Consider the following 15,316-nt stretch of genomic DNA (forward strand, 5'->3'; position numbering starts at 1 on the left):
TTCTTCTCCTCCTTTTCTCTCTCTATATTTTTTTCCTCTTTAAAGAAACAACCTACTAAACAAACTGTATGGAAGCCACCACTGTGGAATTATGAACTACAAGAGGGGACTCTGAAAGCTATTCTAATTATTAATTTTTGAAAACCCAGAAGACACATGATTGCTATTTACCTTGCTACAGGGAAAAGGGAATTAGTTTGTATTCTCTCCACAGAAAATTATATTACAAAATTGTTTTGGTAGGAAGATGCAGTACGGGAGCATGCAGAGACTCCCAGAGAAGTGGGCATCACACAGGCATGCTGTGCAGTCAATAGCTGCTACTAGTAACAATTTCCAGTAGGCTTTCTGGGTACAAGATGTTCATGATGTTTGGTGGGTTTTCAGGGTTTAAACTTTATAAGTTCTTTCCCCTGTTATCATGTATTTCTGCATTTTCTTTTGCTATGGTGGGTTCTCAAGTTGCATAAGCCTTTGCCTCCACCCCTGAGGTAGTCTTTGGTCCTGAAGGTGGTAGGAGACGGGGTCTGGCCCAAGCAGGACCCCAACAGCACTTGTGGAACCTCCTACATTATTGTTATAAAGTTGGTCATCTCTGTCTCTTACAATAATCAAAACTTTTATTTATTTGACAGGCTTTGTTTTCCTTGCCATCACAAATATAATTTGTGTCTCCTTTTTATTTAATCAGTCAGTATGATGACTGTCAGTATGCAGTTACTCACTTTATGAGATTTTTCTGAAAACCAGTTTTGGCCTATACAGGTTTTGTCTTTGTTTTCTGCTTCAGTTTCCATATTGTCTTCCTCTCTCTTTCTGCTTTATGGACCAAACATGTTTTATAACTCTAGCTATGGCAAGGACCAAGCCAAACTCTCCACCCTCGAGGGGCTTTTGCTGTAATTAGGAGAAGTAATAAATTAACAACTGAATGCATAATGTACTGCCAGGTGGTGATTGGTGTTAAGAGGTGGTTAAGAGGATGCTGTGGGCAGAAAACAATAGGGCAGGTCTATTTTAGATGGATCCTCTGCAGAAATGACATGAGCAGAAGGCTGCAAGAGAAAATCATGTGTTTGATGGACAAAGTGAAAGGACATGCTAAGACCCTGAGGCAGAGGGGCTGGGAGTTCTGGGAAGCACAGGGAAGGGCTCAGGTGCTCTGCAGATCAAGTGAGGATTGGGAAGAGTCAGAGAGTATGGGTCTCCTGGGTCTTGTGGACTCTAGGGAGACTATGGCTTTTATTCTGAATAAAAGCAAGGCAGCAGAGGGCTGCAAACAAGAAAGAAGTGGCCTGGATGTGCACAGCCCACAGCAACTGGCACTGGTGCCTGCGGCTTCCTTTGCATCTGATTCTTCTTAGACCAGATTCTGGGTGGTACTGGAAGGACAAAAGGAGCAGGATCCCACCAGGAACCCTAGGGCAGGAGTAAATTTGGATTTTAATGCTACAAAAAGTGAGAAAGTAGGGGGTATGCAAGCCCTCAGAGCGACAAGGCAAATGCAGTGTCCCTGACACAAAGGCAGCTTGCAGAAATGACCCATCCAAAGGGAGATGGCCCGGCTCCCTGCTGCTCTTATCATTAGTGTCTTATCATTAGTGTCTTAGTCTCTTATCATTATTTTACATGATAAAATTATTTTGCATTACATGATAACTATTACATTTAATGTTTTATAAAAATCCTTTATCAATAAATGCAAGTTGATATTAATATTTGAATGGGCACAAGAATATTCCCATTTCTTGTTGCACTGTAATTTACTTAAATACTTTGCTGGTCCTGTAAGTTTTCCACATTTTGCCTTCACACGCACTCCCTAAATTTACATGTTGGCTACATATTCCATTATCTCTTAATGCTACATATTTAGGTGTGGTAGTGTGAGGTCAAAGAATGAAAGATTTCAGATCTCAGAATTCAATAACAAGCAGTTCTCAAAATGTACTGGTGGCAAATCGCCAACCCAACTTCCGGTCCTCAGTACCCTCCCACTATGGCGTTCTCTTCCACGTCCCCCTCTCAGCTGACTTCAGTGCAACCTGGCTATCCCTAACTACATGCCTTGGCATTTGTGTCTCTACTCCTCCTTTGTTTGTTCACCCCTCTGCTCTTGCCTCGTTTATACCTTTTACCTGCTCTATCGAGCATACTTGTCTTTTTCTCACTGCCTTTGGGGGCTCTTACTATGTCAACTTCAACTCTGTCATACACATGGTGACCATTTCCTTATATTCTCTTATCACTGTGAGGTTTCATCTTCCTGGAGAGTAAGCTTTAAATTCCTTCTCAGACCCAAAAGCTACAACTCTTGTTGCATAGGTCCTGCTTTACCTTGGTCTTAACCACCCAGCAGAACAGTGTAACAATGAAATATAAGAAGTAAAGCCATGCTGTTATGTTGAGCTGTGGGGGACTCAGGTCAACAATTTCTGACATTGCCAGTTAAGTGGAAGACCCAATACTATTATGGGCTACCGGAGTCTTTTAGAATATTTTGCTGAGTTTGCACACCTATAATATTCAAATAACGGAACTTAGCAAAAAAAGGGTATACAGATGAATGTGCATTTTGTATCTGTGTATTCAAAGTGGTTAGGATAGATACATAGTTACATTCTCTTAATGAATAGAATGATTTGTTCTAATGGTGTTTGTAAATAAGATATGAAATCCCCATCTTGTACAGCAATTAACCACTAAGAATGTATGCAGTGTGTTAATTATTGAAACTGTCCTACCACTTTGATTTGAAACTGTCTCATTGTTATTTGTTTCTCAATAAAATTATGGCAAAAAAATAAAATAAATTTTCATATAATCAGATCTTTGGAGCTCCTGCCTGTAATGTCCAGCTCAAGAGACCTCATCCAGCCCTCAGTTCTATAAATACTCCCTTTCTCTCTCTGTTGGTAAAGATTTCTATTTATGTTCCAACCAAGCTGGCAACGCGAGGCCCATGAACAATCTGGTAAGAAAATAAAAATCTCACACGAAGTACTGCTGACACAGCACTTCCCGGACGTTAGCGCTCACCCTTGCACTGCTACACTGGTGCTCCTCGCATGCCTCATTCCCAAAACATACGTACGCTCAGTACTATGGGATGCCAAGATTTGGGGGCTCAGCAGCTGCTTCTGTGAGGCATAAGCAAGGCTGGGCACAAGAATCAGGGGAGACTGAGTCTCAGGACACTTCCTGGGAGAAGACAGGGATCCTCTGAGCTTGATTCTCTTTCCACGGCGCAATACTGAGCTTTGTCTGGAGGTGATAGCCGCAGGAAGGCGACGTCTCATTATGTAGCTGACTGGCTAATATGTTAGCCACAGATTACCTCTAAATTGTAAAACTCTTAATTTCCTTATTTAGAAGTCCATTTGTAAAGTAAAAGAAACGAATTTTTTTTTCTACTGTTGTTTGTAAATGGACAAGGGAGGCATTATTGTACCCAGGGACGCTTGGCAAACAACATCTGGTGCATTCTGTTTCGCCACAGCTGGGAAGGGCACCACTGACATCTGGAGAGGCGAGAGCAGGGTGCTTGCGGAATCCCCTAACACGTTCAGGGCACTGCTTGCTATCTCCACCTCAGACAGAACCCTCCAGCCCCACAGGTGAACAGTGCCAAAGGGGAGCAACCCAACCTGGAACAGGAGACGGGGTCTCCATGTTGCTCCTAGTCTACAGATTTCCACCTAGTTTTATCCAAGGAAAAATTTGATCCTAGCACAGAAGAAGTGATATAAGGAAAAAGAGAGAACCAAGAGGCAGGAAGTGGTACTCCATAGATCTCCACAGATGAGAAGATCCTAAGAAACAACCACTTTGGGCAAGCCACCCCAGCCCCTCACCCTGGCTCTCCCCACTGCCATTCTGTGACTTAGGTGTCCTCTGGCAGCAAATGCAGACAGGAACTTCCTGGGTGAGCCCAGGCCAAGGGGATCCTGGGTTCTGGGCTGTTGGAGCAGGGGTCAGGGCTGCAGGGGCTGGGTTGCTTCCATACCTCCACCTTCAGTCCCCTCATCTTTCCTCCCAAACTCTTTTTCTTTCTCCTAGTCAGGGAGATGCCCAACCCTGAATCCTCCATCCTTGTCCATGGCGCACTGCCCTGGCATCTCCTGTAGGCTCCTCCCAGAAGCAAATATTCCCTGAGTCCCCTACTAGCTTCCAGCTTGTCCCTAGAGCTCTGTGTTACCTTGCTGCAAACGTGGCTTCCACGGGCTGTCTCCTCTGTCATCCCTTGGAACATGCACCTCATGCCCTGCTAGGACCTGGTCCTCAGCCTCCAGGGATTGCCTGCATAGTCAGTGTATTTTTCACAGTTGAGTTAGGAGACCTGAGTTGCAGCCTGGCAGTCTAGGACTCTCAGATTGCTTATTTGTGGTGGAATCAGTAATGCCTGCTTCTGGTCTCATGTTCTAAAACATCAGCATTGTAGCTATCTCGTTTCTCAGCCTGGAGTCAAGCAAAATGAAGTTGGCAAACCAAAGCTACACCAGCATTCCTGTGTTATGACAACAAAGGCTAAACTGCGACCTGCCGAGGTGTGCACCAGCGGAGGAGCGGATAAAGACAATGTTGCAGCGTGCATGGTGGAGTACTGTTATTCAGCCCCAAAGAAGAAGGAAAGCCTGTCATTTGCAGCAGAACAGATGAATCTGGATGATATTATAGTAAGAGAAATTAGTCAGATACAGAAAGAGAAATTCTGCATGTTCTGTGTCATATGTAGAAAATGAAACAAGTTGCTAAAGGTCATTAAGATACACTAGCAATTACCAGACATCAGGAAACATACGGGGGTGGTGAGAAAAGAATGTGTGGATGTAACCCATGCATGACACATATGTGTATGCAAATATCATACAGAACCCTCTTCCTCTATAAAATTGGAACGTGTTAAATCAAATGTAAAAAAATTTAAAATAAGTAAGTTCCCAATTTATTCATCAGTTCTACTTCGGGAGAATGGTTCCTAAGTTAAATTCATTCATATGTCAACAAAATGAGTCTTATATTTTGGGCACCAGGAATCGAACTCAGAGTCTTGTGCTTTCCAGGCAAGTGCTTGAGCCACTGAGCTATATTTCCAGCACTGACAAAGTGAGTCTTATACACGACACCTGTGACTATTTGCAACTCAGATGTTTGTACTGGGATCCAACTGATCAGTGTATATCATCAGGTCGTGGGATGATGTACTGACTCTTCCATACTGATTTTTAAAGAAATCAAATAGACAAAGTGCGATGGTTTTACAAACTCTCTCAAGACCTTGATGAAGTCACACCTCAGCCCAGGATCTGTGTGCTTGTGCCTAGCCTGGAAAGGACAAGCCTGAGAATAGGGGCTGGAAAACCAGATCACCTGACCCTGAAACGCACTGGATGAGCAGTGTCGGGCAAGTTGCAAAGTCCTCTAGCACTGCCCCTGACCTGGAAACAGAATGTAAATGAGACCCTTTCCACAATGTTGTGATGACACTGGAACTTAATCTGTGTGGCATGCAGAGCTCAGAGCCCTCAGCCGCACACTAAGCCTGAGGTGCACTCTCAGACTTCCTAGAGCACCAGGGAGGTTTCTCGGGAGCAGGAACAACACCCATGTGTGCAGTGCCCTGGGAGCCTCCCCTGCCTGCCAAGGTAGCCCCTGCACCTCCACCCTCTGCCTGCCCTGTGCAGTGTCTTTGTCTACTCAGTAACTGGCCTGGCCAGCAACCTCCACATGCCCAGAACGGGGCTAAGGGTGTTTGAGCAGAGCCTGGGCAGGTGGGGCTCCCAGCCACACAGGGTACATGCAGAATGCGCGCATGCTCATTTGGAAGTCCTCTAACTTGCTAAAATGAGGTTTATCAAGAAAACTTAACATTTAATTAGGTTCTGTGTCAAGCCATAAGGGAGAGGCTTATTAAATGAAGATGAAAGGCAAAAGTTACTGATTCATTATTTTTAATTTGTCATGTTTGGTTTACAAATTAAAGTCTCACACTTTGTACATATTAAATGAACAAATGCTACAAAGAGACATTAACCAGCTGTTCTGTCCGAGGTATAACAAACCATGCTAGAGTGTCTCTACTGACAATGTAAATCCATACCATCTCTCCAAAAGGGACTTTGCAAATGAGTTCCAGAGCTACTGTCCTGACAATACTGATTCTTAGCTTTTGCTGCTGGAATTATAAGGAGTAGGAACACAGATGTCCCCATTTAGCATAATTTATAATAATGAACATGTAAACAAAGTCAATACCTTCAAGTAAAGAAGTAGATGGGTGTCCAGCATTTGCAAAAGAATGGATTTAATACATGACACATAATTTATAGGGTCATTTTATAATATTTACCCACAGACTCAAATAGGAAAGAGTTCAAGAGATCTGTCCACACATGAGAGATTCAAAGGAGGCCCAGGCCCCACAGTAATATTCTGCACCATTCCAGCCAAAGGCCTGGAGCCCATGACAATGTCTCATGCGAGTCTGTATAAAGGGTCTGCACTGGGAAGGCCCAAAAGCCAGTGATGGAAGCTAGAAAGTCTGTGCCGGGGGGTGAAGGATCTGTACCAGCAGGGTGAGGGATCGGCACGGGAGCCAGGAAGTGATGCTCCAGGTGGGGACCAGAATGTGCTTGAAAAGAACTGCAGCCATCCTCAGTGACAGGGAGGACCTCAGCTCCTCTGATGATAACAGCTGAGTTGACATCAGGAAACCCAGCTGGACAGCTTCTCCAGGAGGATCAACAGCACCCACCTTCCTTTCCAGTTCTTCTTTTATGCTGTTGGCAGCAGTCCTCAGGGGCCTTCCACACCCAGCGCCGCACTCAGTTTAGCGGAGTATGACCACTCAAGGTGACTACTAGGAAATCCACCACAATAGGTGGATTTGTCTTTGTAACCAATATTTACTAAATGCTGCTATTTCTGAGTGTGTGTTATGTCAGATCAATTAAATCCATTATAGTCGTTAAAAACATAAGATGTGGTATTTTTACACAATTGAGTATTATTCAGCTATAAAACAGGATAAATTTGAGTCTTTTGTCTGTAAATGGATGCAAGTAGAGAACATACTTTTAAGTGAAGTAAATCAGATCCACAAGTGCAAACATATTGTTTCCTTAGTGCAAAAATCTGAAAGAGAAAAATGGAACCTGAGGGGTATAATAGATACTGGGAAAAGGGAATGAACTTATTCAAAAGGAAAGGGGGAAAGAGATTTGTCTACGTGTGTAAGCAGGATGGTTTGGACAACTGTACCGTGCATTTCTGCTGGTCTAGGGAAAGGAGCACACAATGCTCTAATTTGTTCTGTCTCTTTTTTTCAATTACTTGTACCTTTTCTCTTCTTTTTCTTTTTCTTCTTCTTTTTTTGTTCTGTTTTTTTTTTTTTTTTTTTGCTGAACCGAGGATTGAACTCAGGCCCTTGTGCTTGCCTGGAAAGCACTTATTTCACTGAGCCATCTCCCTGGCCCCTCTCTCCTTAATTTCCTATACATTTATTTTTTTTTTCTTTCTTTTTCCACTTTTGCATGCATATGTCTGGTAATATGGCAACTGGTTTGAAGACAACACTGTGTATTACAACAAATACTGTGAAATTCACATTAATTTGTTAAGTGAAAATCTGTATCACTTGTAATGTTTTCTATTTTAATTCTAATTTTTACTCTTTATAAAACTAAGATAATAAGAAAAATAAATACTTAACATCAGAAGTGAAATACAATTTATAAAAATGCATGTTAGCCATGATTACAATGGTGCCGAAGTTAAATATTTTCATGTGCAACATTAAAATGGAAGCATATAAACAAAGAAAGGGGATATAAATGAAGGACCATTTTGTATGTGTATATACAAAATAGAATAAATAAACTGCTACTTTCTCTTATTTCAATAAGAAGAAAGATTTGTACTAATAGTGTTTGGACAGGATAGCATGTTGGCATCTTATACTATGAATAACTACTATGAAGACAATAATATGCAATGTATTATTGTAACTGTCCTACTAACCTGTTTTGAAACTGTCTCATTGCTATTTGTTTCTCAATAAAATAAAATAAAATAAAATAAAATAAAATAAAATAAAATAAAATGGAAACATAGCAAGTGGAAGATTGCTGACTACTAAAGATGGTGAATTCTACGATGGTTTTAGCCTTCACTATTTATTTCTTTATTTGTATTTAGGACAGGATCTACAAGGTCTCACTGCGTAGATCCGACTCACAGTATTCGCCTGTTATAGCCTCTCAAAAGCTGGGATTACAGGCGCGTTCCACCATGCCCAGTCTCAATTGCGGTCTCGGTGCATCCCGGGAGCGGGGCTGGCACCACAGGCCCAGAGGTCCAACTCCTGGCCCCTGGGCCTACCTAAGCAGGGACTTTAATCCTCTGGACTACTTGGCCGGTCCTTGCACTATTTATTATTCATTGCTACGTTTATTGGCCATGAAGAGAAACCTAATTAAATACGTGGAATGGCCGCCCGGCATGATTACCCCTGACCCTCTCAGGGACCTGTGCTCTGACCCTGAGGCTCACCTGGAGGAGGCAAAAGCTGCCCCCTTGACTTTGGCCGTTGGACGGCTCAGTGCCGTGGGCCAAGCCTACCTTCCCAGGCAGGCCCTTGCTTGTTTCTCTGCACTGTCTGCTTTGTTTTATTTTTTGCTTTCTCAAGTGAGATTTAAAACCCCAAGGAGAATGCATTGGAGAGTTATTTCACAAAAGTGCCTTCATTCTCTTCGTGTGAAAACAGGGAGACTGATGGCAGTCCTGTTGGGAATTCTTCTCGGGGGACTGCACCCCTGCGGGGCTCCCACAGGCTTGCCACCTGGCACGCGCGAGGGCTGGGGCTGCCAGGCTGACAAAGAAGCTGAGACCTACAAGGAACACGAGCGTAGCAGACCACGACGCAAGGCGAAAAGAAAAATCAAGCGCCGCTCTCACTTTCACGTGAAGAAATGAAAGTTCGGTTCTGAGTGGGCAGGCTCCACTGGGGCGAGGCTGCTGGCCGCAGAGACGGCTTCCGGAGTGCCGTGAACGCACCTGGAAACGGGCCCCACCCAGGGAGCCAGCTTAGCTTTCCCCTGTCTGGCTTCCATCTTCTGCAACGAGCCCTTCTCCTCCGAATTAGCCCCAGGTGAGTAATTCAGTCTTTCTACTGCTTACACTACAGTCAAGAAGGGCTCTGCTGCCCGGAGAGCTGGAATTTCTATTTCTTGATCATTGGCCACAAGTATTCTCTATCCATTAAAAACACAGGACAGAAATTTGCTTTTCTGGTTTTCTTTGGATTTAACCTTGGAAATGAGTTTTAAACTTGCCTCCTTTTAAAGGTGATGTCAGGGGACTCAAGGTTTCCTTGCTATATTTTAAACAACCATGGCACGTTCTTTCTTTTTTTATTATTAGTACATGTTTATACTGCTAGAATGCTAAATGAAATAAATCAGGCACAAAAACTTAAACATCACATGGTTTCTCCTCTAGGAGAAACCCAAAATATAAATTAAGAGCGAAATGAAAGGTGACAGGAAATGAGATAGATCTCGCACAACAGGAAGGGGCACCACGGTGCATCCTTGAGTTGAACGGCCCGCAAGACCTTGCCTACTTGAAGGGACGACGTGCTCCGGGGACGGCCGCTGTCTCTGTAGACCACAGCGCTTATCCCTGTAGACCACAGCGCTTATCCCTGTAGACCACAGCGCTTATCCCTGTAGACCACAGCGCTTATCCCTGTAGACCACAGCGCTTATCCCTTCGCATGCCGCAGGTGGATTTGGAGGGGAGGCTCCTGCGGGGTTGATTGGACCTAACCCAGAGCAGATGAGTGGTCACTACGGGCTGACAAACCGTCAGAGTACAGCGGTAGGAGAACACGAAGCCCCGGCTTTGCAGCACTGTCTCAGACTTGACTTTTTATCATGCGGGTCCCTGTGCCATAACCTTTACCGTCTACCACAGTAGCGTAAGCTTCATTGGCCGCACGTGCATTCGCAGCCTCGCATAGCGTCACCGCTGTCTCCTTCCAGAACTTGCACATCACTCCAGACAGAAATTCAGCGCCATTAAATAGTAACTAAGTCCTCTCCTCCCATCAGCCCCTGGAAACTTCTTTTATAAAATATTTATTTATTTATTTATTTATTTAGTACAGTGTCTCCCTCCGCAGCTTGGACTCATAGTGATCGTCCTGCCTCAGGCTCCCCAGCACTAGGATTATAGGCGTGCACCACCACGCCTGGTTTGGGTGGCCAGCAAGGCATGCCTGGGGGTTCCAGGGCTGCACAGCATGGGGTACTGGGGATAGAACTCAGGTCCTTGCACTTACCAGACAAGCGCTTAGATTGCCGAGCTATCTCCCCAAGCTGAACCCCACTTCTATCCTTCCTGAATATATGGATTTGCCTTCTCTAGGTACCCGCTTGTCTTTGCACCTGTCTTATTTCACTTCCTGCAGTGTTTTGAAGGTTCTTCCATGTTGTACCTTCATCCACTTTCAAGGCAGAGTAGTATTCTGTGGGGTGAACATGCCCCAGGTGTGCTCTCACCTTTTTACTGCTGTATAATATTCTTCTGTGGACCCAGGTGTACAAATGCCTGCTCCCACCCCTGTCACAGTTCCCTTGGGTGTAGGTCTGAGTGTGGAATTGCAGGAACAGAAAGAAATTACGTTTGGTCTTTGGAAGATCCTCAAACTGCATTTCACAGCTTGCTTAATTGTCACTGTTGCTCATTCTCGTATGGTAGGAGACTATGTGGCCCCAATGTCATTGCCCTAAGAATTGTCATGTCCCCTGGTCTTTTCATTAGGGTTGGTCACTTGACAAATAAGTGCATGTGGCAGCACCCTTAGCTTGCTTCGATTGATCAACCGACTGAGTGTTAGGGTGCAGCATGTGCAGCTGTCACCACCGCAGGTCAGAGATCGTCACGACCGAGCAGTTTCAGAGGGTTGACAACTCAGAGTGACAAGGGAGGCACTGAGGCACTGTGTTCGAAAGTTGGTCCCACCAGCCTGTTGCCTCCTTCTGTTAAGCTTGGCATCAGTCCCACAGCCATGGCCAAGATAGAAATGGGAAGTCCGGGCACTGCGAGTCACTGCTCGGCAGTGGTACGCCTGGAGTCCTTCTCTGCCTCTTTAATTATGACCCTTTCGGATCCATCCTGTCGTTTCCCAAGCACTCTCTTCTCCTTCCAGGTTGCCCTGTGAGTTTATGGCGACAGGACTTAGGACCGTCCCGATTGCCAGGAGGCAGCACTCACTTGTGCTCACAAGCTCAAATGTCAAGCTTGTGGTATTACCACCCTTCATTCTTCTCCCACTTCACAGGTGAAAACACTGAGGCTCAGCTCATTGCAGCACTTGCTTACAGGGTTGCATACAGTTGCCTAAATGACCACAATAAGCAGGTGCAGTGCTTTTTGGAGTGCAGAGCGGAGCAGCCCGACAATCAGCTTCGTCAAACACTACTCTCACACATACCTGGCTCTCCAGACCCGCAAGCAGTGCCAATGTCATCCCTCAGGATTCAAGTCCAGGGACCTTATCTGAAGAATCTCATTTTTTTTTAGTGGACCAGCAGTGGCAAATATTCTGGAGAGTATTTATTATGAAATTGATTTTTCCATCAAGTGCTGGATCTGGTTCATGTTTCTGAAAGCCAGTGGGTGGGAGTTCGCAAAAGGGACCAGCTACAGTGTCCAACCGCAGTTGCAATGTCCACTGTCCAAATGGGTGGGGTTATGACCAGAGGACAGTCCGTATATTAGGAAGAGAAAAGCTTAGCCCATTGCTGTGTCAGGGGATACAGATTTCCTACACATTCTCCCCTTGGTGTGATGCCAGAGGAGTCTGAACGTTCCATTCAGAGAGTGTTCATCAGGATTCAGGTCCAAGCTGTCTGAGGGACCTGGTCCTTGCTTGCGCCAGAGTTCAAATTCTACTCTGCTACATATCAGTGTGTACTTGCATTCTTGTACATAAATGTATGAGAATAAGAGAGTTACAGCTAAGTGAAGCCAGCACACTCGTTAGCTTTAGCATACACCCTAACAGCTCTCTCTCTCTCTCTCTCTCTCTCTCTCTCTCTCTCTCTCTCTCACACACACACACACACACAAACACATGCACACACAAACACATGCACAAACACACGCACACACAAACACACACACACAAATGACTCTATATCTCTTTTTCCTCAGAAATGTTGAAGTGCAAACAAAATGAACCTTAAGTCATTTTAAAAATAGACACCTTTCTAGGGCCTTATGTAAACAGTTGATTCAATATTACATTAGGTGATGGTCTGCCTCACAGAGAGACACCTAAAATAGAAACTTCTATGGCACCAAAAAGAATTGAAAGAAACCCAGCTTCATTGATTTGAATATGTTTTGAATTACAGGATCAAATCACCAACTCCTTATCCCCAGCCAAAAAGATTAAACAAATCCAGATGTCCCAGATATGAATCCAAATGTTTACATTACATTGTAAAAACAGTCATTACTTAATCTTGCAAAGGTACAGGATGATGTATCAGAGAGTCTAATCCTTGCAGGGAGAGAAAGATGTTCCTTCCTTGTGGAAATAAGGCAGTGAAAGAAAAAACTACGAGCAATCTTGAAATTATTATATTGTTTCCTAAACTTTAACATCTTCAGCTCACTGAGGTTCTCCTAAAACTCATCTCCTGCCATAAAGGTTTCTTTTCTTTTCTTTTTTTTTTTTTAACATTTATTTATGTGTGTATGTGTGTGTGTGTGACCAGCTCAGCCCACCAGGGGGCGGGGCTGGCTGGCATGTGGTGCTGGGGGATTGAACCGCGGTCCCTGTGCTTTGCCAAGCTTGTTCCAAGTAGGTGCTTTAGACCACTGAGCCATCTCACCAGCCCCAATTCCATAAAGGTTTCTGGAGATGGTATAATTATTAGGTGGCACCTTAATAATAATAATACTAATAATAAATAATAACAATAATAACAATATCACTTGATTTTTTGCTAATACAAGGGTTATGCTGACTCTCAACTCGTTCCCTAGCAAAACTCACTTTAAAATATGCTCATCACCCTGCGCAGGCCATTTGGTTCCTTCGCCAAGGTGGGTGTTGTCTGTTAACAGCATGTCATTTTACTAAATGCCAAAGTCAATTTGCATCATTGGGCTGGTTGATTTTTCCCATCTATACTTATAATTCATTATCTGTCTTTCCTCTACCCAAAATGCCATAACTTTGCATGGACGTTCATTTTGGGAACCGTACAATGCAAATCTCAAATTAGAACATAGTCTGAAAAGTAGGACTTTAATCAAGCAAGCAATCAGCTCTGACCTTTGAACTGTCTGAAGCATCTAGGATGGGTGGCCATTAGCCTCAGGAAGTGATTAGCTACAAGTCCAAGTGTAATCATGAAATGCAAATATCCTCTTAGCAGGTTCAGGTCCAAAACAGTCTATGATCAAGTGCTTTTAATGCTGGAATGCGTGAATGAGAATATCAGGGGGTTTTATTTTGGGGAGACATTTAAAATTGCGGGATTCATTATTTTAATATTTAAACTGTTACAACTCTTCTAATATTTAAAGCCAGAGCATAGAACAACACAGACTTGGCCTTCATAGGAGACATCTTGTTGCAGCCCACGGTTTCACTGCTCAGGTGATATTTAATCACGGCAGACAGTGCAGAGCTTCTGGGTCAGGCACAGAAGGGCTCAGCATCACCCTGGAGAGTGCCCTGCTGTGGCGCTCCTACTGAAGCACAAATGGCTGTCCCTGCAGGCATCTCTTCAGGAGAGCCTGCTTTTGGGCCCAAACTCTATTCAATTCCCTTTCTGGAAGCCAGGCTGACAACAGCACAGCACTGGCCACCTGAGACACAAAGTGTGGAGGGCAGTGGGACTGCACAGGACATCTCCTGGCTTCAGACCAATGAGGTCCAGGCCTGTGTCATCCTGCCTCCTCTGTCACCTTGCTGTAGACCAGGGAGTTACCCGGATACATGTTGTCCTTGGCTCATGGTTCTGATCTGAGCGCAGGGCTGCATCTCTTTCTGGTATCAGGAGAAAGACAGCAAGAGCCCAACTGTGTCTGCATGGTGCCTGGCCCTCTTCTCCCCAAGCCTCCAGGGTCATCATGGGACCTGATCTGATGACTCATCCCACTGTAAACACCCTCAATGCTTCTTCCCTGAATGGCAGAGGGAATTAATTTCTTCCCTCAAAGGGCCTGATAGCTCAGCTGACTAAAGCACCTGCTTAGACAGAGTGCAGCAGCCAGAGTTTGACCCCAGTGTGCCTTGCTAGCCCCACCTGTGGGGCATGCTGAGACATCGATGGAGACTGGGTGTGGTGGTGCATGCCTGTAATCCCAGTGCTTGGGAGGCTGAAAACAGGAGAATCACTATGAGTCCAATCTAGTAGTGAGACCCTGAACACCCTGTAGATCCTGTCCTAAATACAGAAAAAAATAAAAATAAAAAATAATATCTTCCTTCTTATTTTCCATAGCAAGGATGAACATCTGCACAGGCCCCCTAGGGACACTCAGGCCACTTTCAGAGCACAGCCATCACCATGAGCCCTGCTATGGCCTTTTCTACCTTACTCCACCCCCTTTTGCTTCCCTTCCCGCATGCATCTCCCTTCATTCTTTCTTTGTCTCTCATCCTTTCGTTCTTACTTTCTTTTTGCTGTCCTTGCTTTTGGCTTTTGTCTGTATTGCCTCTGTGTGTCTGTCTCTGTCTCTGTCTCTGTCTCTGTCTCCTCTCCCCCCCCCGTGTGTGTGTGTGTGTGTGTGTGTGTGTGCGCGCGCGCGCACCTTTCTTCTCTTTTCCTTTTATTTTTTTTTCCAGAACTGGGGATTGAACTCAGACCCTGGTGCTTGCCAGGCAAGTGCTTATTCTACTGAGCCATCTCCCCAGCCCCCTTCTCTTTCTTTTTGCTTCACGTGATTCTGGAAATGTAACTGGAACACCTACACTGAGCTACATCCACAGCCTCTTAAATAATTTCTTAGTCAGTATCATACTAAATGAACAAAACTGAAAGCTTTCAATCTAAAATCAGGAACAACAAATTGATATGTACTATTACCTGTCATCTTCAATATAATCCTAGAAAACTTAGCCAGAGCAATTACACAACAGAGAAATATAAAAGGAATAAAGGTAGGAAAAGAAGTTCAAATATCATTATTTGTAGACGCCATGATAATTCATATACAAGGCCCCATTTCACCAAACAACTTCTAGATTTAAGAAGCAAATTCAGTAGCAAAGTTGGATACAGAGTCAACA

The sequence above is a fragment of the Octodon degus genome, unplaced genomic scaffold (genome assembly GCF_000260255.1).
Source record: "Octodon degus isolate 3935 unplaced genomic scaffold, OctDeg1.0 scaffold00008, whole genome shotgun sequence".
NCBI lineage: Eukaryota > Metazoa > Chordata > Mammalia > Rodentia > Octodontidae > Octodon > Octodon degus.